At 45.0% G+C, this 26,199-nt stretch overlaps 1 protein-coding gene across 5 annotated transcripts in view; it reads right to left on the minus strand.

Annotated features, from left to right (window-relative positions):
• grip2b (glutamate receptor interacting protein 2b) overlaps window positions 1-26,199 on the minus strand; it is a 410,662-nt gene that overhangs the window by 241,739 nt on the left and 142,724 nt on the right. The window lies entirely within an intron of this gene.

A 26,199-nucleotide genomic window follows, 5' to 3' on the forward strand; every position in this document is an offset into this window, starting at 1 on the left:
TTGCACAGGCAGCTCATCGTCTGCACTATAAGTGACACTTGAATGCCCCCCCCCCCCGACTTTCACGTTGTCCCCATCCTCAACACACACTCACACTTTGATCTAACCATCAGTTCTTTCTCAATAAACTTACGCTCGTCTGATCTTGTGCCGCAGACAGGCAAGCCGCTTATATAAGTTGAACGGGTGGCGAAACACTGCTGTTTACAGAAAGAGTATTAGGGAGAGATCTCAGGGCATCAAAATACAGATTAAGACTGGGGCAGATAGACACAAAATGATGGAGTAACTCAGCGGCTCAGGCAGCATCTCTGGAGAAATGGAATAGGTGACGTTTAGGGTTGGGACACAGGGAGGGTCGCAACTGGTGAAAGCAGTTATATTTTGAGAGAGGGGCCATTTGTCACACTTTATGCGGAGGCCATTATCAGGGAATATCACTTGAGAAGGAACATCATGCAGTCGTAGATTGGCGTACCCGCACCACTCAGTAATGTATCACAGGAATTAATATATAGTGAATTAGTTTAAATACGAAGACTCTCATTATGTGGAATAACGATACAATATGTTGCAAAAAAGGATGCAGGACAAATCGCGAGATGATTAACTGCTTAACCTGTGACTTTGTTGGTGCTTCTCGAGGGAACAATATTGGTCGGGGTCGAGGATCCGAGGGGAAATCCTCCGACCTTTGAAAGAACACCATGAGCAGGAAGACGGTTCCTCAGTTAATCACGCAGTTGTACCAGCCTCGATGAGGTGGCAATACAGAATGCTCAGGACTGACGGAGAGGGAAAGCGTGTCTGTATGTACTTGGAGCATTGCACATCACTTGGTCTTTTCTTTGGCCACTACGAAATGAAAAACTTGCATTTGCATCAGGGAACCCTAAAGCGGTTCACAGACAGCAAATGATATCTGAGGGGCTGTCACTGCTGCAGTGTGGGGAACAAGTCATCCCATGGACAGCTGTAAGATTATAAGCAGACTCTCTATTTTGCTCAAAGTGCAGGAGAAACTCAGCGGGTCAGGCAACATCTCTGGAGAAAAGGGATGGGTAATGTTTTGGGTAAAACTGAAGAATGGTCATGACCTGAAACATCACTCATCCTTGTTCCCCAGAGATGCTGTCCGACACATTGAGTTACTCCAGCACTTTGTGTCTATCTTTGGTATTTACCAGCATCTTCAGTTCTTTGTTTCTACTCTCTATTCAAATGCAGCTCTGTTCTGGTGCCCACCAAGAAGTGTTCCAGTGTCTCTCTGCCTGTTGCCTGTGATAGGCATAACTCACGAGCTCGCGATAGGAAAATTATCTACTGACAAATCACAACACTCTCTAATTATAACAAGGGGAACTGTATTTCATTCTTCCGATGAGTCTGGAAATGACACAGAGAGCAATGTCTGGCCAGGTGCTATAGGAACGTGGCCTGTGTGAGGATGCATCCTCATTATCCTGACACCACAGGCTGGTGGCCATAACTCTCTGCCAGAATTGTGAATCATGTGTTGCCAGGATTAGGGAGAGGCTGGAGTTGAGACACTGACAGCAAAAACAATCACCCAAGGAGGGAGGGGTGTATGAAGGAACTGCAGATGCTGATTTAAACCGAAGAAAGACACAAAATGCTGGAGTTATTCAGCTCTGGAGAGAAGGAATGGGTGATGTTTCGGGTCGAGACCCTTCTTCAGTCTGACAGAAAGACACCCAAGGAGGAGTACAGGGTCACCCAGCCAGAAGAGCTGTAGTAACATGGCTCCAGTGACACGTTTGATCCTGACCTCCCGAGCTGTGAGGCGGCGGCAGTGGCAGTGGCTCTACTAACTGCACCACTGTGCTGATAAACTCAGTACTTACTGGAGAAGAGGCTCAAAGTGGCGATGAACTGGATGGCCATGTTCTGTGCTGTCATTTCCATAATGCATCAAGGTCAACTGTGCAATAGCCCAGAGAATCTCTTTTGGTCTTCCTCGTGTACAGGTGTATGCTTCCTTAAATAAGAGTATCAAAAGTCCGCAGAATCCCCCAGATAAAACCTCTGCAACACCAACAATAATCGGCTCATTGAAAGGAGTCACCGTCACCACATCCTAAAGTATTAGGTCTTAGTAGATTTGTTTATAAAGACTGTACTTAGAACACCTCATGAAGTCCAACCCAAGCCAAACCCTATGCATATACTGAGATCCAGTCATACTTGGGTTGCAGCCAGCCCCTGACTGGAGGCCTCCATGCTTTGATATTACTGACCACCCCCACCCCCTCCTGAGCCTGAGCACAGGAAGGTGACAGCGACGTGAGCGACCGGCAGATGTTAAGCCGGAGATAGACACAAAATTCTGGAGTAACTCAGCGGGACAGGCAGCATCAAGGGAGAGGCAGGCAAATCATCCTCTTAAAAGCAAAAGCTGGAAAGATGAAATAAAACTGTGAAGAAAGGGATGGAGTCAATGATCTGTCAGAGGTGAGCGAATGATTTGGTAAGGGAGGTCAGGGAGTCTGTGTTCTCTCTGAGACATATCTCAGAAACAGACAGCGATATTATGAGGAATTGCATATTATTGGCACCTACTGATTAGTCTTCAAACGCATCCTCACTGAAAGACACAAAGTGCTGGAGTAACTCAGTGGGTCAGGCAGCATCTCTGGAGAAAAGGCAGGCAGCATCTCTGGAGATATTATGAAGAACTGCAGATGCTGGTTTATACCAAAGGTAGACACAAAGTGCTGGAGTACCATTTGCCTGCATTTGGCCCATAGCCACACACTGTCGGGGCCCGGCCTGGGCCTCGCAGGTCGGAGTCTGGGTCGGTGGAGCATCCGACGGAGCCCATGGCTGTGGCCCAGATCGGCACCACAGAGACATGAAATGCGGCGCCGACAGCGGTGAGGCCTCGGCGGCGGTGAAGCGGCAGCAGCGGTGAAGACTCACGATGAGGGGCCTTGGTGGTGGTGAAGCCTCGCGGAGGCGGCGATGCCTCATGGGTCGACCCGTGGTCGATGGCCGATGAGAACATGGAGGACCACCGTGTGGGGGGAAGCGAAGAACAATGGAGGAACCAGCGTGGGGAATCCTTAGTGAGGGGGAGGGGAAGAACAATGGAGGACCCGGTGTGGGGGGACCGCCATGAGGGAGGTGGGGGGAAAACAATGGATGATAGGGGGGGGGGGGGGAGACAAAGGACAATGGGGACCCGACATGGGGGAACCACTGGGGTGATGACAAAAGAGGGAAGCGGCGTGCTTTGTAGCTTTGTCAGCGCCGTGGGTGGCCGCTTTTTGTATACATTGTGAATGCAAGCAAAGAATTCCACTACGCCTAGTCACATGTGACAATAAACTATTCCTATTCCTATTCCTAACTCAACGGGTCAGATAGCATCTCTGGAGAAAAAAGGATGGGTGACGTTTCAGGGTCAGAAGAACAGTTCCGACCCGAAATGTCACCCATGCCTTTTTCTCCAGAGATGCTGCCTGACCCGCTGAGTTACTCCAGCACTTTGTGTCTTTCAGTGAGGATGCGTTTGAAGACTAATCAGTAGGTGCCAATAATATGCAAGGGCCTGATTTTTATGCAGACTTCCTGAAATAATAAGCAGGAACATTTCCCCTCAGGCCTATTTGTTCCTTTCCTCGCAATTTTTTTCACAGACTCCACCACCCTGTCCACCCGTACAGGGGGATCAATGTATGTCAGTGCCTCTCGATACGAGATAATGGGACACATGCAAGGGCAATCTCTCTGCAATTTGCCCTGGACGAGACTGTGGGAGGAAGGAGAAGAAAGAGGAAGCAGCCACTGCTAATTTGGTGCTTAGAGGGGCGTGGGGGAATGGGGTGGGTAGAGAGAGATCTTCAGGAGCAAACCTCCTTTGAACTGTGACAGCTTCATGTATATTTCATTTTTGAATTACCATTGAAACATGAAATCATGCTGATTGCATGGAAATGAAGGCGTGGGGAGATGTAGGTCATTACAGCACTGCAGGCAGCTTACTGCAATCTCAATACAGCTCCGAACAAATGAAGTTAGGCACTGTGAACGGGGAAGAACCGGGCAGTAAATGGCTTCGCAAATGCTGACCGTTGATCAGGCTTGTTGGTGAATTAACTCTGCTTGTGGAATCTGTAGTATTTGCACCACAATACATGCAAACAGCTGTCCTTTAACTTTACCATAGTCATAGAATTATACAGCGTGGAAACAGGCCCTTCGGCCCAACTTGCCCACACCGACCAACATGTCCCGTCTGCATTAATCCCACCTGCCTGCGTTCGGCCCTTACCCCTCTAAACGTCTCCTCTCTATGTACCGCTCTAAATGTGTCTTCAATGTTGTGATAGTACCTGCCTGAACTACCTCCTCTTTCAGCTCGTTCTATACACCCACCACCCTTTGTGTGAAAAGGTCACCCCTCGGATTCCTATTAATTCTCCCGATCTATTCCTCTCATGATTTTATACACCTGCATAAGATCACCCCTCGTCCTCCTGCACTCCAATGAATGGAGTCCTATCCTGATCAACCTCTCCCCATAGCCCAGGCCCTTGAGTCCGGGCAACATCCTCGTAAAACATCTCTGCATCCTTTCCAGCTTGACAACATCTTTCCTTTAACATGATGCCCAGAACTGAACACAATACTTCAAAATGCGACCTCACCTACGTCTTATGTAACTGCAACGTGACCTCCCAACTTCTATGCTTCAAAGCTGTGAGTATGGTAGCAGAGTGGTTAAGTTACTAGCTTAGTATCCAGAACCCTCAACATAGATGAGTACTCAAAATCCACATGCAATTGAGAAAATTTGTATTCAATTAATTAAATAAATATGGAACAAAAATTAGACTAATTAATTGCAACTAGCAAGGTTCCAAAATCCCCATATGTTTCACTTAAGCCCTCCAGGGAAGGAAGATGTGTTTTAATACAACCTTTCATAATATTAGAACATAGAACATTACTGCACAAGAACAGGCCCTTTGGCACACAATGCCTGTGCCGAACATAATGCCAAGACCATCGTTTATCTGCTTGCACATAATCTATATCCCTCCATTCCCTGCCTATCCAAAAGCCTCTAAAATGCCACCATCATGTCCACCTCAAACAGCAAATCTGACAGTACGATCCAGGTACTCACCACCCTCTGTGTAACAATGTGCCCCGCACATCTCCTTTAAACCTTGCCCCTGTCACCTTAAAGCCATGCCTAGCATTTGATTTTTCCATCCGGGGAAAAAGGTTCTGACTGTCTACCCCATCTATGCCTCTCATAATTTTAGATACATGGGATGTACAATTATTGAACATGAATTGTTGGCAAAATACTGCAACAATCGGGGCAAGTTTACTGGTAGCGATCTCATGTCGACCATTCTTCAGTTTATCTAATAATACAGCGCCTAATAATTAACCATGAGCAAGGTGCATGCCAAACTTTATCAAATTGCAAGCAGCTTTCAGTCTGTGAAATCTTTCTGTCACAACACCTACACACCTCTATCCCCACCCCCTAACCACAAGTAGAATGCGAGTTCCTGATCATAGTCAGGTTATGGCGGGGTAGTTTATTTTAGTTTAGTTTAGTTTAGAGATTCAGCTCAGAAACAGGCCCTTTGGCCCACCGAGTCTGCACCGACCAGCGATCCCCACACATTCGCACTATCCTATACACTAGGGACAATTTACAACTTTTACCAAGGCCAATTAACCTACAAACCTGTACGTCTGGAATGTGGGAGGAAACTGGAGCAGCCGGGGAAAACCCACGCGGTCATGGGGAGAACGTGCAAACTCCACACAGACAGCACCCATAGTAAGGATCGAACCCGGGTCTCTGTAAGGCAGGAACCACCGCTGAGCCACTGTGCTGCCCTACTGTGGTAGGGAAGCCGATGAACTGATAATCACAGTCACGCTTCCTGTTCACTCAAACGGACATTCATGGGAGCTTCTGAAATTGGCCTGGGCGCTGTGCAACTAAACCGAACCATTAACATCTTTAACCAGGCCTCTGCTCTCAGTAACATCTCAAGGTAACATTCCCAATTATGTCGGTCTGTAAGAGCGAAACCAAACACAGCAGAAGACGAGCATCATTTATAGTTCCTGGGAAATAATGAATGAATCGCTTTAGCTCCCTGTCATTCTCAGCTTATGCTCGTTCAACCTGCATTCAATTACTGTCAAGTTGGACCTATTCCAGGCCAGGATGCTTGATTATTAAATAAAGACAAATGCCTTTCATCTGGTGCCAGGCTGTCACGCTTGATGATCAGTCGTCAGATTCGCCCAGTTATCTCCCAGCCACAAAGACAAGATCTTCCCTTCATCCTTCCCAATCTCTGGTGCGCAGTTACACATTCTCTGCCAGACAAACCTGGTCCCTCTCTCTCTCTCTCCGCCCAGGTGCTTCCCTCACTGTGCATATGTCAAGCTGGCTCAAACAGATCAATCACTGCCAACTGTCTTTCCAGAATGATGCCTGTATCAGTGCAGTCCAATCTCAAATTCAGCCAAGAATTAATCACAGAAACTAGCAATGAATCAATGGACAAATGAAAACTTGCTTGACAACATTCTATTTCCTGTTTTAACCACATTTATTATAAATGGGTTGAGTCTCTGCCAAAGTACTGTTGGGCTGAATGGCAAACAACCATGAGCTTGGCCATGTAATGTCGTAGATTCACAGCATGGAAACAAGCCCGTCGAGCTCCCTTACAAATATTCCAAAAATTCCTCATCACACTCCAGGGGACGTACCTATCTTTTGACTGCTGTACTTCTGGGCCTTGCAGTAGAGTGCATGTTTCAAACCACTTTGTGCTATGCTGGCCCTAAAGGGAGGCACTGGTCCAAAACATGACTTAAGAGTTGATCGTTAACCTAAGGAAGCATGGGAGTGAACACATCCCATCCTTCATCACTGGAGCTGCTGTGGAGATGGTTGCCAACTCCAAGTCCTCAGGTATCTACATTACCAGCAACCTAACCTGGTCCCTTCACACTGATGCAGTGATCAAGATAGTGCATTGACGTAATTACTTCCTTAGACCTTTGAGAAGATTCAGCATGTCCATGAGGATTCTCTTGAACTTCTAAAGATACACCATAGAAAGTGTTTTGATGGGTGCATCGTTTCCTGGTACGGCAACCTCTTAGCTCTTGACCACCTGAGCCGGCAGGAAGCTGTGAACACAGCCCAGTCCAACACAGGCTCATAATTTCCTTCCATCCAGTCCATCGTCACAGTGTGTTGCATCAGAAAGGCTGGAAATATTATCAAGCATGCTTGTCATTATGGTCGTTCTCTATTCTTTCTTCTACCTTTGGGAGAAGATACAGTAGCTTGAAGGCCCAGATATTCAGACTTAAGTAAGCTATCAGATTCCTGAACTAATCATTTCTTTCAAACTCCATTCCCAGAGGTGCTGTCACATATTCTGACACTTAACGCTACCTTATTTAGTTATTCCGTTTTGCACTTTAGTATTCTTTTTGCACTACATGGAGCGGAGGTTTCAAACTGCTATGTATTATGCTTGATATAAAGGAACGGGTACTGGACCAAAGCAAGGCAGAACTGTTTATCTTTAACTGAGAAAAATATCCCAGCTATCCCATTTTGTATTTTGAGAGGAAGATAAACTAATGTCATGTTGACTCCAAGGCGATGAGAGATTGACTAGTAATTCAATGTTCAACTGCAACAGAAACCAAATAGGCTCTTGATATCAGATGAGTACATTTGGTTTATGAATGGCTTGGGGTGGTACATGTGCGCACAAGAAGAACAGAATTTCCTCTCTTGCTCTAGATAACCCTGAAGGCCGATGGTTTACTGGGCTGGCACTTAATTGTTGGAACTTATCTAGCTGACTCTTAGAGATTGTTGAGTAAAGTGGCTGCTATCTGAAATAATCAGTAATGGGCAGCATACTTACCAAAATGAGATGTCCATTTCAGGATCTGTGCATCCTGAAAGCCGAAACAGCTAATGAAATACCTGTGAAGTGCATTCACTGTCACAGCAAATGAAACTCAGCCACTAGCTCGTGTTCTGCAAATTCCCGGGACGATGATATAATGATGACCAGTTTATGTCCCTAGTGCTAGGATGTAAATATTGGTAGGATAGCAACGATAACCCCTCTGTCTTCTTTAAAACAAGATCAGACGATCCTTGTGAGGCAGCAGGCTAGGCCTCAGCGTAACATCTCGACAGTGCAGCACTCTCTCAGTACCTGAGGTACCTCCGGAAGGTCTTAGATTGTGTGACTAAACTAACTGATGAGCATGGTTATGTGCAAGTAATCCAATTGGATTTTCAGCAAGCATTCGATGCAGTTCTGCATGTGAAAAAGATTATAGCCTGTGAAATTATTTGCAAATTAACTAATTGGATTGAAAAATTATTAAATTAAGTAAGTGGGACATCTCTATCTGAGAAGGAGGAGGGGAGGGTGTAGCTATCAACTGATCGCAGTTTATAATCACTGAATAGAGGGTGCTTCCTGGAGTTAAGGGGTGATCGTTTTGTTATTGTATTCACAGATGTTAAGGGATGCTGAGCCAGCTGAAGACATTTTAGAAGAAAGAATGGACACCAAGTTTAGGGCCAGGTTTTGGAGAAAATCTTAAAAAGGAGAGGGATAAGTTTATGAGGTAAAAGAATAGCGGCAAATGGAGGAAATTACTTAAGTAGAATTTAAGAAAAAAATGAGCTGCAGACAACCCTATTTAAAGTAGAAATTTATGCAAAAAGAGCAATAGGAAACTTCTTCACAAAGTGCTGGAGTAACTCAGCAGGTCGGGCAGCATCTCGGGAGAGAAGGAATGGGTGACATTTCGGGTCCCGAAACGTCACCCATTCCTTCTCTCCCGAGATGCTGCCCGACCTGCTAAGTTACTCCAGCACTTTGTGAATAAATACCTTCGATTTGTACCAGAATCTGCAGTTATTTTCTTATAATAGGAAACTTCTGATCGTTTATTTTGTCTGTATGGGCTCTTGGTACATACATTGGCTTTACAATTACAAAGGCAACAGCATTCCATTCTTTACGATTACAAAGGCAACAACATTTTGGAAGCAGTTCATCATGCGTGAAATGACCATGTTCTAGTGGTTCTTGAGCAGCACTGCAGAAACTACAGCCATATTGTTGGTCCATTTGTACTTTCGACTTTACTTTCGACTTTACTTTCGACTTTAGAGATACAGCACAGAAGCAGGCCCTTTGACGCAGATCCGCGTTGACCAGGGATCACCCCACACTACCCTACGCACTAGCGACAGTTTACAGTTTACAGTTTTACTGAAGACAATTAACCCACAAACCTGTACGTCATTGATTAGTAAGGGCATCAGGGGTTATGGGAAGAAGGTATGAGAATGGGGTTGAGAGAAAAATAGATCAGCCATGATTGAATGTTGGAGTAGACTTGATGGGTCGAATTGCCTAAGTCTGCTCCTAGAACTTATGAATTTACGAAGATATGAATTTATGAACACTGTCCAATGTCAATCTGCTGCTCCACCTTAACTTCACTTCCAAGTTACCTTAGGCGCATTCAACACCCCTAATACAAGAATCAATCCGGCTTAATTAACACTCTGGAGAGGTCTTTAAATTGGGCAAAGATAATAAACAGAGCAATTTAATTCACTCAGCTGCCTAATTGCTGAAATACTTTCTCTGTACCACATCAATTTCCTGCTTCCATTTCTGACCAAGCCTTTGGCCACTTGAAACCTTTCTCCAAGTGGCCCAGCATCACGTTTTTTCTGAGCGTATTATGAAAAAAAAACATTATCATATGGCTCCCTGTTACAAACAGTTAATTTGGAGAGGGCAGTAAGACAAATTTGTTCTTCATTTAAACACATTGCAGCAATTACTTTGAAATTGGACCCATCAGGATTATCGACCCTTGTAAGCTGCATCCTCGTTGATTTTACTGACTTTCACTGTATAAACAGAAGTAGAGCCATTCATTAAATGCGCTAACACATTAACTATTCAGCTACTCCACACTGAAAAGGCCAATTGGCTCTCCAAAATTTGCATAATTATTACAGCATGCACATGTGATTCAATCGAATATTGTAATTGTGGTTTCAACAGTTTAATGGCGAGAGGATTCTCTCCCTTGGCTCTCCGCAGTACAATTGACATCTGCTGCTCAGTTATGAGCGGACTTGGCTTCAGTGTAGAAAAACGTGCTCCAAAGGTTCAAGATTCATACCTGGGTCATGGGTCCTTCACCTCAGTCAGAGCTACTGAGCGACAGTTGTCATGCTGATGTTATATTGCTGATGCTCAGTTAAGAGCAGACTTGGCTTCAGAGACCGACACTGTCATCACTCTTTTCATTGAGATGTGTACGATCATCCATCAATCTTCAATGGATAGTTGCCAGTGCACTGGCCAACATTCAACCTTCAACCGATGTCATCACATTACATGGGCAGAGGTTTTAGAGGGGCCAATGCAGGCATATGGCATTAGACACAGGAAACTGCAGATGCTGGAAGCTTGAGCGAAAAAAAACATAAAGTACTAGAGCAACTCAGTGGGTCAGGCAGCATCTCTGGGGAACATGGATGGGCGATCCCAACCCAAATCCGTGTTCTCTTGAGATACTGCCTGACCCGTAGAATTACTCCAGCACTTTGTGTCATTTTGTGTATTAACCAGCATGTGCAGTTCTTTGTTTCTACAACTTGTACAAAGATACTCTGTTACTGAGTAATCCCTTACTCAGTTATGGCGGACGATCGGCAATAATGGACATCGTTGCAACAGCCCGCCCCCCTCCCCCTAGGCTGAAGGGCCTGCTCCCAAGCTGTAAAACTCTTGATGTCATTATGGAAACTTTGCTGTGTTTAACCACAATAAATGGCATTAAAATGAATATATAAATGCTCATTCTTTCTTCCTCTGTGGTCCTAAGAAGCTGTCCGATCTATTATTTCTCTCTCCTCCTCCCCCCCCTGTTTGTTTCAAACAGAATCACTCTCCCGATGGCAAGAAATAGTAAAGTATATCTGAACCCATCTGGTGTCATAGAACTATACAGCTGTACAGCACATAAATAGGCCCTTTAGCCGACCATGTCCATGCTCATCTTGTTTTGCCATCTACCCAGATCCCATTTATGTCGAAATGAACAGGGCAATCCGTGTATGCCAGTAGGAGCACCTCATCAGAAATGTTATGTAAATGTGGACTGCACAGTGCCTGTGCAGTTATTACATGCTGTCACCCATCTAGGCTCTAAGATTTGGAGTTCATTTCTGCAATCTCTCAACTTCACAGGATCATACAGCACAGAAACAGGCCCTTCATCCCAACAATTACATGCTGGCCATCAGTCACCATTTTCACACTAATTTTACCCAACCTATTTCATCATACCAACTCCCCCCAAATTCTATCACACACCTACACTCTAGGGGCAATTTATAGTGGCTGATTAACCTAACAACCTTACATCTTTGGAACATAGAATGAAATCAGGGCACCCAATGGAAATCCATGTGGTCACAAGCAGAACATGTAAAATCCACACAGACAGCGTTCGAGGTCAGGATTGAACCGGGTCACTGGAGCTGTGAGGCAGCTGCTCTACTTGTTGTGGTTCAAAAGGAAAAATCTGAGTTAACATTCACATCTTACAACAAGCCAGCTCTGTCACAAACTGGAGCGACTGGTTATCTGAAATTGTTTAATTCCATATTAAGTGCCAAGGGTTATGTTGAAGATAAAATGCCGGGTCACGGCTGGGTAACCTTTATTTCAACCATCCATGCACAGAGGAGCAACAATTTGTAACACAGCAAAATATTTCTACATTTTATGGCTTCTTTTAAAAAAATCCATGGTTGAAAGACTGCACAAGTTATTAATGAAAGATTCGCCTCACAGGGAAATGAGTATTGCAGGGAGCGTGGCTTAGCCACTGCTCCATCTAGTGGTGGCATTGTACCTGAAGCGGTTCTGCAATAGTCTGACCGACAGAAAGGCCCATGGCAGCATCCTAACTCTCTACGATTGCCCTGAGTTTCCCAGGGATTGAAGATTAATCTCCTGGACCTGGGAGAAAAATCTTCAGGACATTGAAAATCATGTAATTTTTATTTTCTATATGTGGCAAAGGAAAGTAACCAAATATAATGTGGAGAGAAAAGGTGGTTAGCCCAGGATTGGCACAAAATGCTGGAGTAACAGCAGGTCAGGCAGCATCTCTGGAAAAAAGAAATAGGTGATGTTTCGGGTCGAGAGCCTGCTTCAGACCAGGTTAGACCAGGAAGCAGGATTAAAGGTGAAAAGTGAAAGGTTATAAGATCAAATGCTAAAACTTCCAGGAATATGCCAATCAATGTTGGCAAGTTTAACCCCTCCAGGTAAGAACTTTGTTGCCTTGTCTGAGCTATGCACCTGGGTCTATGCACTGAGCTTCCATTGCCCTTTGTTCCAAACATTCAAGACCTCTGAGAGGAAAGATTTTACTTCATCTCTGTCTCAAATAGTGACTCCTCATTCCAGAATCTCCCACAGTGGTAAACATCATCTCCATGTTCATCTTATCAAGATAGCTCAGGTGCAGAAATGAGGTGTGGCTGTATTGCCAGAAGTGCAGTAATGGGGCACTGTATTGTCTGCGGTGAAGTGATGTGGGGCTGCTTCATTGTCAATGGTGCAGTGATGAGTAGCTCCTGCATTGACAGCAGTGCAGTAATGATGCACGCTGCATTATCAGGTGTAGTAATGAGGAGGTGCAGTTATCAATGGTGCAGTGATGAGGTGCTGCATTGCCAGCAGTGCAGTAATGATGAGTTGCTGCATTGTCAGTGGTGCAGTGATGAGGCAATGCTGCATTGTCGGTGATGCAGTAATGACAGGACACATTGTCTTCTGTCAAAGTATGCCAGGATTCTTAATCAGTTTAAATGCCTCTGATATTTGCGTATTTTTAAAAATGTTTAGATTGGTTTAGTTTAGAGATACAGCGTGGAAACAGGCCCTTCGGCCCAGCAACTCTGCACCAACCAGTGATCCCTGCACATTAACACTATCCTAGTGACAATTTACACATACACCAAGTCAATTAACTACATACCTATATGTCTTTGGAGTGTGGGAAGGAACCGAAGATCTTGGAGAAAACCCACGTGGTCACAGGGAAAAGGTACAAACTCTGTGCACACAGTCCCCTTAGTCGGGATGGAACCCAGGTCTCCTGCGCTGCAAGTGCTGTAAAGCAGCAAGCAACTCTACCACTGCACCACCATGGTCACCCTCTCATCAAGCTTTCTCCTTCATTTATGATATGTAACACCCCTCCATTACATGCCACCACCCCCTTAGAGAAGTGCACTGCTTGTGAATATCTGGGAGCTCAGACATGTTCGTAGGATTCAAAATTGATGTCATTTGTAAATTAACGTTAAACATCAGAAATATGAGTTTGAATCCTACGAACGTGTCTGAGCTCCCAGATATTCACAAGCAGTGCACTTCTCTAAGGGGGTGGTGGCATGTAATGGAAGGGTGTTACATATCATAAATGAAGGAGAAAGCTTGATGAGAGGGTGACCATGGTGGTGCAGTGGTAGAGTTCTTGCTGCCTTACAGCACTTGCAGCACCGGAGACCTGGGTTCCATCCCGACCAAGGGAACTGTGTGCACAGAGTTTGTACCTTTTCCCTGTGACCGCGTGGGTTTGCTCCAAGATCTTCGGTTCCTTCCCACACTCCAAAGACATATAGGTATGTAGTTAATTGACTTGGTGTATGTGTAAATTGTTACAAGGATAGTGTTAATGTGCAGGAATCACTGGTTGGTGCAGAGTTGCTGGGCCGAAGGGCCTGTTTCCACGCTGTATCTCTAAACTAAACCAATCTAAACATTTTTAAAAATACGCAAGCAATGTGGAAGTGTTGCACTATCAGAGATCTCATCTTGGATGAGATATTAAAGGCAGTTGGTCCAGAACTGTATGGTTCCATGAAACTACTAAAAGGATGGGAGAAAATTCTCTCCAAACCTCAGACAACGTTCATCCTTTAAACAATACTGCTAGGTTGAAGAAGGGTCTCTACCTGAAAGGTCACCCATTACTTCTCTCCAGAGATGCTGCCTGACCCGCTGAGTTACTCCAGCACTTTGTGTATATCTTCGGCAGGTTGATTGTTCATTTCCTGTGTGCAAATTGACCACCATCTTTGCCGACTAAAGAGAAAATGTAATTTACTGTCTCCAGAGCCACCTGGGATGTCCTGACGTTGTAAAACCTATACGTATTCATCACTCTTTGGTTCTTTCTTCAAGTACAGACACAAATCATAACTGTGTTCATAAAAAAAGAAGAATTTCCACACAAATGCCCTTCCATCAAATGATTAGGTAGTCCATTGCCAGTTAGCAATGGATCTAGAATTGAGTGGCATATCACAGTGACTCCATGAATTAAATACTTTGCCCTGCCATAGCCTTAAGGGACTCACTGCACCAGCCTTGTTTCACCCATTATCATTTTGTGTTTAATATCAGGACTGAGCAGATGCCACCTCCATGCTAAACTAAGATGTCAGACTGCCAAGCTGGTAATGATTCCAATCAGTTTTCCACTCATTGCACACAGCTGGTATCTCATTCTGCAGTCCCGCTGCCTGGCAATATAACGCAACACCCACCCCGAATGTAACTCAATTTCATCCCTACCACGGCATGCTCTGCAAAAGGAGATGGTGTGGAACAAAAGTCTGGCTGTTTGCTGATGATTGCACTGCGGCCAGCATTGCTTGTCATACCTAGATAACAAAAAAACCATGTCTGCTGCATATACATCTGGCCAAGGCGTTCCAATCAAAACTTTAGAGTACTCATTTTTGCCATGATCTTTACAAAATCAACTGGATGAAATGGAACCACTGGCCTCTCCCAAAGTAGACCTGGGGGTTTTGATTCCTTCAGAGGGGTTTGTTGTAAATATCGTGGCATAAAATGTCATCCATGAGTCTCTTTGGGAATTACGTTTCGGACCACCAACGTCAGACTGGATAGCATGAATGAGTACGGGCAGGTCAGACTGAAGTAAGGGTGATCTTGTTCAAACATATAAGATTCTGAGGGAGATGGGCAGGATAGATGTTGAGATGTTTCCATTCATGGGAGAGTCACAAATAAGGGGATATTGTATCAAAATAAGGGGCACAGGAAATTTCTAAACTCTCAGATGGTAGTGACTCTCTGGAATTCTCTGCAGCTGAGGGTGGTGGATTTATTAGATATGCGTAAGATGAAGATTAGAAATACTTAAGATGAGGTAGATGATACACTTAAGATGAGGACCGCACAGCAGCAGAGCCACTGTCTCACAGCGCCAAGACCCGGGTTTGATTCTGACGACAGGTGCTGAGTGGAGTTTGTATGTTCTCTGTGACCACGCAGATTTTCTCCGGGTGCTCTGGTGTCCTCCCACATTCCAAAGATGGGAAGGTTTGTAGATTAATTGGCTTCTGTAAATTCCCCCTAGTGTGTAAGATAGAACTTGTGTACGGTTGATCGCTGGTTAGGGTGAACTTGGTGGGCCAAAGAGCCTGTTTCTATGCTGTATCTCCAAACCAAACTAAAATGGAAGACGTATCAATATTTTAAAGCTTGCGGAATTAAGAGTGATGAGGAACTAGCACAGAAGAGGCTCAATATAGACCAGACTTGATCACAGTGAGGAGCCTAGTGCCTACTCCTGCTCCAACTTGCTTGTGTTTCTGTGTTCAAGGTATCCAGAAGATCAACAATGAACCCAGAGCAGTTCAAAATCAATCTGAACCTACACGTTGTTTCATCAAGATATTTAATCCCGCATCTCCCACCGCATCAAGGTTAAGAAATAAATTTATATTAAACCTCGACAGAGTAAATAGGAAGGGCCCTTTTCACTTAGCAGAAAGGCCAGAATGGCAATTGATCTAAAGTAACTGGTGAAAGTATAAGAGAGGAGGTATTGTTTTTAGCAAAGGCCATCTGAAACTCGCTGCCCGAAAGGGTATTAGAGACGGAAACACATATCATATTTAAACAGTGCTTGATGTGCACAGGGAGAGCAATAACCTGCATCCTTACAGACTTGATGCTAGAAGTATCAGGTATCATGGTTACAGACTTGATGTTGGTCGCTTGCATTTCTGTAACTTATTTTGTAATTTATACATTTTGTGATCTAGCTTCCATTAACTTCTTCTTGTTGTTCATACCAGCTTCTCCCAGAGCAAGAGACTCAGCAGAGCCCCCGGTGGCCACGGCCTCAGGTCGCTATGCCCTCGAAGGCGCTGTCGACACATGATCGAGCAAACCTGCGCCCTGCTGCCTGGCCAGCCACACTTGGCCACTAGCTGCAGGGAGTCATCGAAACTCGCCCCTGAGAGGAGCAAGTCGTCGGGCAACTGCTCTAGGAAGGCGTTCTCAAAAAGCAGGCAAGCATTTTGTTCATGAGGGCCGATGGCTTACGGTCACCAAGCCCACCCATGTGGATGATCCGCGCCGCTCGCTCCAGGCGGCTGAGCCCGAAAGTGCGGAGGAGCAGCGCCTTCGTATTTGTTGGCCGCTGGCGGCTCGCGCAGGTAAGGCACCAACCGACCGGCCGTCTCCTGGTCGAGCTCGCCGATGACATAAAAGTAGCGGGTTTTGTCAGCTGTAATCCTCCGGATGTGGAATTGAACTTCCGCCTGCTGGAACCACACCTGTGAGGTCCAGAAGACCGGCAGGTTAAGTGCAACCGCGTTTTGTTAGGCCTGGTCGGCGGCAATGGTGAACCAAGCGCTGGCGGCGTCCATTATTGTGATCCAAAATACCTATTTCGGACCGTAGGGGTCACCAATGAAGCGGGACACGAGTGTCAAGCAAAGCCAATGAAGAGGGAAATGTATCAAGCAAAGTTTACTTTATTCCTCAAGCACCATACAGCTTCCCAAACCCCCAATCAGTTCAACTCCTCCTGGAACTCCACTAGCAACTGCCACTCAGCCCCATTCCAAGTGACCCCACTCCCCCGAGCAGAGGGTTCGCACCACGCGTGGCTCACCACCAGCGACCGCCATAAAGTGCTGTTCCTCTGATTTGCCTGTGGCCTCACCCTTAAAGTGACTCTGACAGTGGAGGAAGCTCAGGACAGAAAGGTCAGTATAGGAATGGGAAGGGGAGTTGTTTCAGTTTGAAGACACTGGACTTTATGTTGGTTGAGTCGGGACAATGTTGGTGAAATGGACGTAAAATGGAGGAGTTCAAGGAGGAACATGAGCTCTCCACAGGGAGTCAAACAGTCAATCCGGCAGAGATTCAGGTGGGAAGTACAGCAAGCACAGACTAAACCTTTCCCTGCCGCAGCTCTCTTAGGGCTGAGAATCAAGGGATCTGGGGAAAAAGCCGGAACAGGGTACTGATTTTGGATGATCAGCCATGATCATATTGAATGGCAGTGCTGGCTCGAAGGGCTGAATGGCCAACTCTTGCACTTATTTTCTATGTTTTTTCTATGACATTAAAGTCAGTTGGTAATTAATTTAAATCCTCTTGTGAATCTTATCACCTCAGCTTAAGTTCCTCACATCTCCAGCAGCTGAGAAACTATAAACTTGGTCAAATTCCTGGCGGCATTTGTATGATTAATAGAATAATAAACAGAAAATCCAAGTAGAATGCTTGGCACCAGTGTTTTATCATGTGAAACCGTTAACATTTTAATGTCAGTGCACATAATAACAGGCGAGTTACGTCAGGTTCTGCTCAACGAAACTGACTTTTTCACCATGTTGTGCTGAAGATCTATATTAATTGGCTTGCTAAAGCTCAGCTACATAAAGCAGATACATCTTGTTGTTTGCACAAATATCCTAGCAAAGAGGCATTTAGACAGAACCATGAAGAGGCAGACAATGGAGGGATGCTGATCATGTGCAACAGATGAGATAACTTAGATTGGCATCATGCGTAGGAAGGAACAGCAGATGCTGGTTTAAATCAAAGATAGACACGAAAAGCTGACCTTTCTTCCTGGGCCTCCTCCGTTGTCGGACAAATTGGAGGACAGCACCTCATATTTTGCTTGGGCAGCTTACAACCCAGTGGTATGAATATTGATTCCTCTAACCTCAAGCAACCCTTGCATCCCCTCTCTCTCCATCCCTCCCCAATGCTAGTTGTCATACTATTTTCACTGCCGTACTGTTGAATTTCACTGTTTGTATAACTCGTCATCACCTACCCCACAGCTTAAAATGTCTGCCATAGTTAGCACAAAATGGTTTCCACAGTTTTAACCCTTACACAACAATGGATCATTGTAGGCCCCACCTTTCCTTGATCATTGTTACTTTTTGCATATCTTTCATTCATTTGTTCTATATCTGTCTTCATCACCATCTCTTTCTCACTTGTTTCCCTTTTCCCTGACTTTCAGTCTGAAGAAGTCTCGACTCAAAACATCACCTAGTCCTTTTCTCCAGAGATACTGCCTGACCCACTCCAGTTACTCCAGTTTTTTGTGTCAATAGACAATAGACAATAGACAATAGGTGCAGGAGTAGGCCATTCAGCCCTTCGAGCCAGCACCGCCATTCAATGCGATCATGGCTGATCACTCTCAATCAGTACCCCGTTCCTGCCTTCTCCCCATACCCCCTCACTCCGCTATCCTTAAGAGCTCTATCCAGCTCTCTCTTGAAAGCATCCAACGAACTGGCCTCCACTGCCATCTGAGGCAGAGAATTCCACACATTCACCACTCTCTGACTGAAAAAGTTCTTCCTCATCTCCGTTCTAAATGGCCTACCCCTTATTCTTAAACTGTGGCCCCTTGTTCTGGACTCCCCCAACATTGGGAACATGTTTCCTGCCTCTAATGTGTCCAATCCCCTAATTATCTTATATGTTTCAATAAGATCCCCCCTCATCCTTCTAAATTCCAGTGTATACAAGCCCAATTGCTCCAGCCTTTCAACATACGACAGTCCCGCCATTCCGGGAATTAACCTAGTGAACCTTCGCTGCACGCCCTCAATGATTGGCATCATGGTGGGCTGAAGGGCTTGTTCCTTTGCTGTACTGTTCTATATTCATCTGACCTGTCTGAGCCAGTTGACATTCCTTGTTCTTTACGATGCTAATAAGCGAATATTATTACCTGGGGAGCCAAATGAGCAGATAAAGACTGATTTTAGTGAGGAGGAAGGTGGGTTAGAGTCTGGGAAATATGTCTCTCATATACATGGGAGGATGGATGTTCTCTCTCCTCCATGTATGTGGGCCAGGCCAATCAGCCCACATGACTGTGCCAACCATGCTACCTATCTAACTCATTTCATCTAAAGACCAGGTTACCACCTGTGGTGTGAAGACAAAAGGGATTGCTGATGCTGGAATCTAGAGCGAAAACAGAATGCTGGAAGAATTCAAGGGTTAAAAGGAGAAAGTTGTGACCTTACTTCAAGATTGCAAGGGAGCAGGAAAGATGACCGCATATAGATGTGTGTCAGGGATTGGACAGAGGCTGGTAGGTGATAGGTGGTGCAAGATGGGGAGAGGGGGATGGTTATGATAGAACCAGTTGGAGGGAGTGGATGGGAGGGATGAACAAAGGGAGCAGAAGTCCCGATGGACAGGTGTGTGTGTGTGTGCGCGAGAGGAGAGCTCCGGGGATATGGGTTACCTGAAATTGTAATCATTGGCTGTTAATCTACCCACGCAGAAAATTAGATCATATTCTTCTAATTAGTGTTTCTTGCAACGGAGAGGGCCGAAGACAGACAGATCGATGTGGTAGTGACAAGCAGAGTTCAATGATATGCAACTGGACGTTCGAGATGGATGTTGCGGATAGGAGGCAGGTGCTCTGCAAAATGGTCGCCTATTCTATGCTTGGTTTCTCAAATGTAGGGGAGGCAACATCGTGAGCAGCAAATGCAGAGAAACCAGGTTGAAAGAGATGCAGGTGAACCACTGCCTCACTTGGAAGTGCTGCTTATGTCCCTGGATGGTGGTGAGGTGGGAGGTGAAGGGACAGGTATTACTCTTCCTTAAGTTCCTGGGGACTTGGGACCGCCAAGAACAAAGGGGGACCCATTGGGAGCGGGGCTAAAGCATGTGCGGCTACAGGCAGCCGGTGGGAATGCTTCATGAACGTTTGTAACTGAGCTGGCAACAAAACATGGTGGAATGTGTACTGCTTAGAAAAGGTCTTCTACATGATTTTACTGGGTTACAGGCAAGCCAAAGCATTTCACTGTAACCAGATACATGTGAGAATAAAGTATTATTGAATCATTAAAATGATTCATTGAATCTCCCCGTATGACTCCACCTTTCACCAATTAGTCTCTATCCCATCGTGTTTAAAAACAAAATGCCAACTTACACCTTTTTACTTCCACAGATGCTGCCTGACCGGCTGACTTCTTCCAGCAACCTATTTTTGTTCTAACATTTTTGGTACATTGGGAATGTTGGAAGAATGAAATGAGATTGGTGTAAAACAGAACATTTGTGGTACGCACAGACAGTGGGCTGTGTATTTCCATGGCTTTCTATGACATTCAGATTGTGTGCTCCACCTGCTGGCGTGTACTCGCTCATCAACACACTAGGTTGCACTGTCAACCATTGCTGCTTCGTTTAATTATGTTGAAAGGCGATAAGTTTGGAGTCCCAGTAATGGCCCTTAAAGTGTTATAGAGTCATCGAATCATACAGCACAAAAACGAGTCCTTGCCGACCATGACAGCTACCTACACTTGTCCCATTTGCCCGTATCCCTCTTCTCCTTTCCTGTTCAAGTACTTGTTCAAATGCCTTGTCCATAAGAATTGTTTCTGCCTCCATCGCCTCCTCTGGCAGTTCATTTAAGGTAACCATGTCCTTCTATGTGAAAGAATTGCCCCTTGAGATCTTATTTAAATGTCTCTCTTCTCTCTTTAAAGCTGTGCACTCTAATTTTAGATTAATTTTCGCTGGGTTAAGGACTCTGATTATCTACCTATCCGTGCCCCTCATAATCCTCTCAGATTACTCGACAGCCAGCTAAATGTCAATGGGAATAACCCCAGTCTATCCAATCTCTCCTTGTAATTAGAGCCTTCCATTCCAGGACCCATCTTGGGGAATCTCTCTGCACTCTCTCAAATGTTACCACATCCTTTCTGTCGTGTGAGGATCACCCCTATTCCCCACCCGCTGAATTCTCAATGTGGCTAGACAAATGTTTTATATATCTTCAACATATTATTCCAACTCTTATATTCCGTGCCTTGCCGATGAAGACAAGCATGCCAAATGGATTCTTCACTACCCTATCCGCCTGTATCCTCATTTCCAGGGATCTATGATCTTGTACCCCAGGATCTCTTTGTTCATCAACATTCCTGTGGAAGATATTTAAGCATATATGGTGTATGTCCTGCCATCCCAAAATGCATTACCTCAGATTACCATGGATTAAATTCCAATTGTCCTTCTAACTTCATCAAACATTGCCCTTCTGATTTAAAACATGCTGCACCATACAGCCTCCCCTGACAAAACCCGGTAGATAAACAGGTCACGAAAATGACCCTCACTTGTCCTGCCGGACCAATGTAAGCGAGCACGTCTCGTGTCTGTCATAAGGAAAGGCCCTGAGGTATTACTGATGTAACAAAGAATATTGAATTTCCTGAAAACCATTTGCCGAAGGGTCAGGACTTCTGCAAAGACAATTTCTTGTGGCCTAATTCAAAAGTGTCTGATAAAATCACCTCATGGGTTTTGGCAGGATTAAAAGTAGGCCTGGTGATAACTTGTCAACGGCAACATCAGAAATTGTTGTATACGTCTTGCGGCTCTGCTCAATAAATAGCAGTGCAGACTTGTTGGAAAGTTCGCATTACTCCAGGGTGCAGTGTAATCAACAATTGCATCCAATAGTTTTCCACTTTAAAGGTCGAGCAAGACACAAAAACAGAGAGATCGACCTTTTCCTGAGGGTTCTATTGACCCTTGGGGTCTAAGTCAGGGGTATCAAACTACCGGCCCGTGGACCGCATCCGGCCCGCGAAGGGGTCCAATCCGGCCCGCGGGATGATTTGGGGAAACAAAAGTATATTCACGACCATTTATTACGTATCTGTACGGCAGCCGCTCTCTCTTGCTGCTCTCTCTCTCACCACGCTCTCTCTCTTGCTGCTCTCTCTCTCACCGCGCTCTCTCTCTCGCCGCTCTCTCTCTCTCTCACCGCACTCTCTCTCTCGCCGCTCTCTCTCTCTCTCACCGCGCTCTCTCTCTCTCGCCGCTCTCTCTCTCTCGCCGCGCCACTTAGTTCCAATAAAAATAAAGGAACTTGCAATTAAACAGCACATTTCATAATTTCAGGCTGCAGCACACTGAAGGCTGAAGACAAATTCAAGGTCTTTCAAAAGACTCACATTTCTTAACCAGCTTTACCCAGTCGAAGACTAAAAAAATATTTCCCTCTCTCACCTTGTCGAACATGCTGTGATAATTTCCCAGGTTACTGCAATACATCACACTTGTTTGGATTAAACTCTATCTGCCATTGCCCATATTTCCAATTGATCTATACCCTGCTGTATCCTATGACAACCTTTCTCAAGCCTATAAATTTTGTGTCATTTGAAAATGTACTAATCTGCCCATTTACACTGTCATCCAGTTCATTTTTGAGATTACATGGTTCAGAGATCCCAGCAGGGAACCCAATGTAACACCACTAGTTACAGACCTCCAGTCGGAATAGCACACCTCCACACGAACCTCTGTATTCTATGGCCAAGTAGAATTCTAACATGTCAGCATGGATACCATGTGACTTAATCATCTGGTTCAGGCAACCACAAAAGACCTTGTTAAATATTTACTGAAGTCCATGTAGAAAATGTCCATTGCCCTACCCTCGTCAATCATCTTGGTCACTTCCTCAAAAGCTCAGTCAAATTTGAACGACAGATCAACAGGGCGTAGCGGTAGAGCTACTGCTTCACAGCGCCAGAGACCCGGGTTCCATCCTGACTATGGGTGCTGGTCCATGACCTGCGTGGGTTTTCTCCGAGACCTTTGGATTCCTCCCACACTGCAAAGACGGACAGGTTTGCAGATTAATTCTGCTCTAAAGTCTAAAAGTGGAGGGCAGCAAATGGAATACTGCCTATTCAATGGTGCTAAATATATAATCTCGCATGACCCCCAGTAAAGCACCTAAATATCACGTGGAACATATCTTGTGACGTTGTCCAGTTCCCTTTCCCGCTGTGGGTCATTGACGGGCAACCTTTGTGGATTTGCACCTTGTACGTGGTATGATTGGCTGCCCTCTCTAATGTCACTGAAGAACATCTCCAGATGAGATATGGATATCAAATAATGGGAAAGTTTGATGAAAGAGATGGTGAGGCAGGACTGAGTGGCAACAATAACACAATCATATGATGCTTTTAACGTATTAGCATGACCAAAGCACTTTCATGACTATTACCAGAATATATTTGCGACCGAGATCCATTTTACTCCTGACAATCAAGAGCTCTGTCACACAATTGGGTGTTATGACATTGGGTGTTAAAGAAAGAAAGAAAGAGGTAGGGGGATGGAGAGGGTTAGGAAGATAACGCCAGATTTTGCTGGCAAAACACACGGCTGCCAGTGATGGAGTGGTTAAAGTTCAGTTTGCATAAATGCTAGATTTGGAGGTGGATAGATAACTCATGATGGTCATTGGACTGAGGAAGGAAGAGGATTCTAACACAGGCTTGAGACAGTGAGAGCACAAGAAGATGACAACCAGGGGCCCTGACAGAAGAACTGTGTTGGGATGGAAATGCAGGGAGATAGCTCGAACTAGACTCAGAATTTAGAAGTGCAGAGAGCACAGTGGAATAACTGATTTAGTGAAACTAATCGATAGAGAAATAAATGAATACAGACATTGCTTGGTAAAACCCCTCTATGTACCTACCTGAGCACTGTGTTACTCTCCAGCTTTAAAAGAAGGTTGGAAAGTGTGAGGTACGTCATTGCATCATTCAGCACAGGAGGCAGTTCAGCCCACTGTGCTTCAGCTGAGTCACAGAAGCAGGCCTTTCAAGCCACAAGGTCTGCGCCGATCATTATGCACCATTTATACTCATCCCACACCAATCCCAGTTTATTCTCTCTATTTAGACTTTACTTTACTTTAGACTTTAGAGATACAGCTTGGGAACAGGCCCATCGGCCCACCGGTCACCCATACACTAACGTGAGGGACAATTTACAGAAGCCAATTAACCTACAAACCTGTATGTCTTTGGAGTGTGATTTAGATTTAGAGATACAGCACAGAAACAGGCCCTTCGGCCCACCGGGTCCGCGCCGCCCAACGATCCCCCCACATTAACACTATCCTACACCCACTAGGGCCAATTTTTTTTTTTTTACATTTGCCCAGCCAATTAACCTACAAACCTGTACGTCTTTGGAGTGTGGGAGGAAACCGAAGATCTCGGAGAAAACCCACGCAGGTCACGGGGAGAACGTACAAACTCCGTACAGTACAGCACCCGTAGTCAGGATCGAACCTGAGTCTCCGGCGCTGCATTCGCTGTAAGGCAGCAACTCTACCGCTGCGCCACCATGCCGAGTGTGGGAGGAAACCTGAGTACCCAGAGAAACCCCACGTGGTCACAAGGAGAATGTATAAACTCTGTACTGGCAGAGATCGAACCCGGGTCTCTGGCGCTGTAACGTAGCAACTCTACCACTGCGCCACTGTGCTGCTCCTAAATTGGATTCTGCCGTCCACCTACATGAGGAGCATTTTACACTGGCCAATTAATCCACCAACCTTCAGATAACCCTTTGGCTGACTTGATTGTCATTTTGTCATTTGTACAAATGAAGCATGTTATAGAAATTACCAGATACAATCACTTGCAGTTTCTCAGCGAGTTTTAAGGATGGCTTTGTTAAATCACCAATTCCTTCCCCAAGGCCTGCAAATCATGAACAGATTCCTCCTTACAAAACCCTCGTGCACTCCTCAAGATCATTGGAGATACTGAGACCAAGAAATGTTGACCTGAAGGATAATATCAATCTCATTCCAAGTCTAGATCGAAGAATATGCAGCAAGGAAACTAACAGCAGAATTACTCATTCCAATAATGGAATATTATTGACAGGCATGTTAGCTAAAAATGCACAGCAAGCACTTTGCTTAAATCTACTATTGATTTGTACACAACTATACCATCCACAGGCTTTGACATTTTATTGAAAAGCTAAGTGACTGATTTCTACCTAAGGAATCACCTCCAGTTTAAATTCCATTTGGAATATTTTGGAGGACCAAGAACCAAGAATAATTAACAGGGCTTAAGTCACTTGGGATACAAAGAAAGAACTTGTATATTTCTCATCCCAAGGCACTTTACAACTAATGAAACACTTGTGAAGTGCTGTCATTACCTTGAGATGCAGAATGAAATTGTCAAATTACATGCAGCAAAATTACACAAATCTCATTGAGGTAATAACCAGAAAACCTGTTTCATTGAAGTAGGTTAAGAAGCAAAAAAATGGTTCACTTTACTACCAAGAACACCCTTGTTCTTCCTGGAGTAGCACATTGGGAACTTTTCAGATCCATCTAGTAGCAGAGCCTCACTTTGAATGTCCTACCAATAAACAGACGATCTGGTCTAGGTTAGTTAAATTTTTAGTTTAGAGATACAGCGCAGAAAAAGGTCCTTTGGCCCACCAAGTCCTTGGCAACCAGCTATCTCCGCACATCAACACTATCCTGCACATACTAGGGACAATTTACAATTATTACAAGCCAATTAACCTACAAACCTGTACATCTTTGGAGTGAGGGAGGAAACTGAAGATTTCAGAGAAAACCCACGTTGGTCACGGGGAGAACGTACAAACTCCATAAAGACAAGAACCCAAAGTCAGGATCAAACCCAGGACCCGGGGCTCTGGTGCTGTAAGGCAGAAACTCTACCGCTGTACCACCATGCTACCAGTTGCTCATTTGTTGGCAAGTTTGGTAAAATATGTTCAGATGTATTCAGGTTAGAAAAGACACTTCACTAAAGTAAGGTCTGTAAATTTATTGGCTCTGTGGTCCAGGCTTCCTGTGTACTCAACT

The sequence above is a fragment of the Rhinoraja longicauda genome, chromosome 17 (assembly GCF_053455715.1).
Source record: "Rhinoraja longicauda isolate Sanriku21f chromosome 17, sRhiLon1.1, whole genome shotgun sequence".
In the NCBI taxonomy this organism is placed as follows: domain Eukaryota; kingdom Metazoa; phylum Chordata; class Chondrichthyes; order Rajiformes; family Arhynchobatidae; genus Rhinoraja; species Rhinoraja longicauda.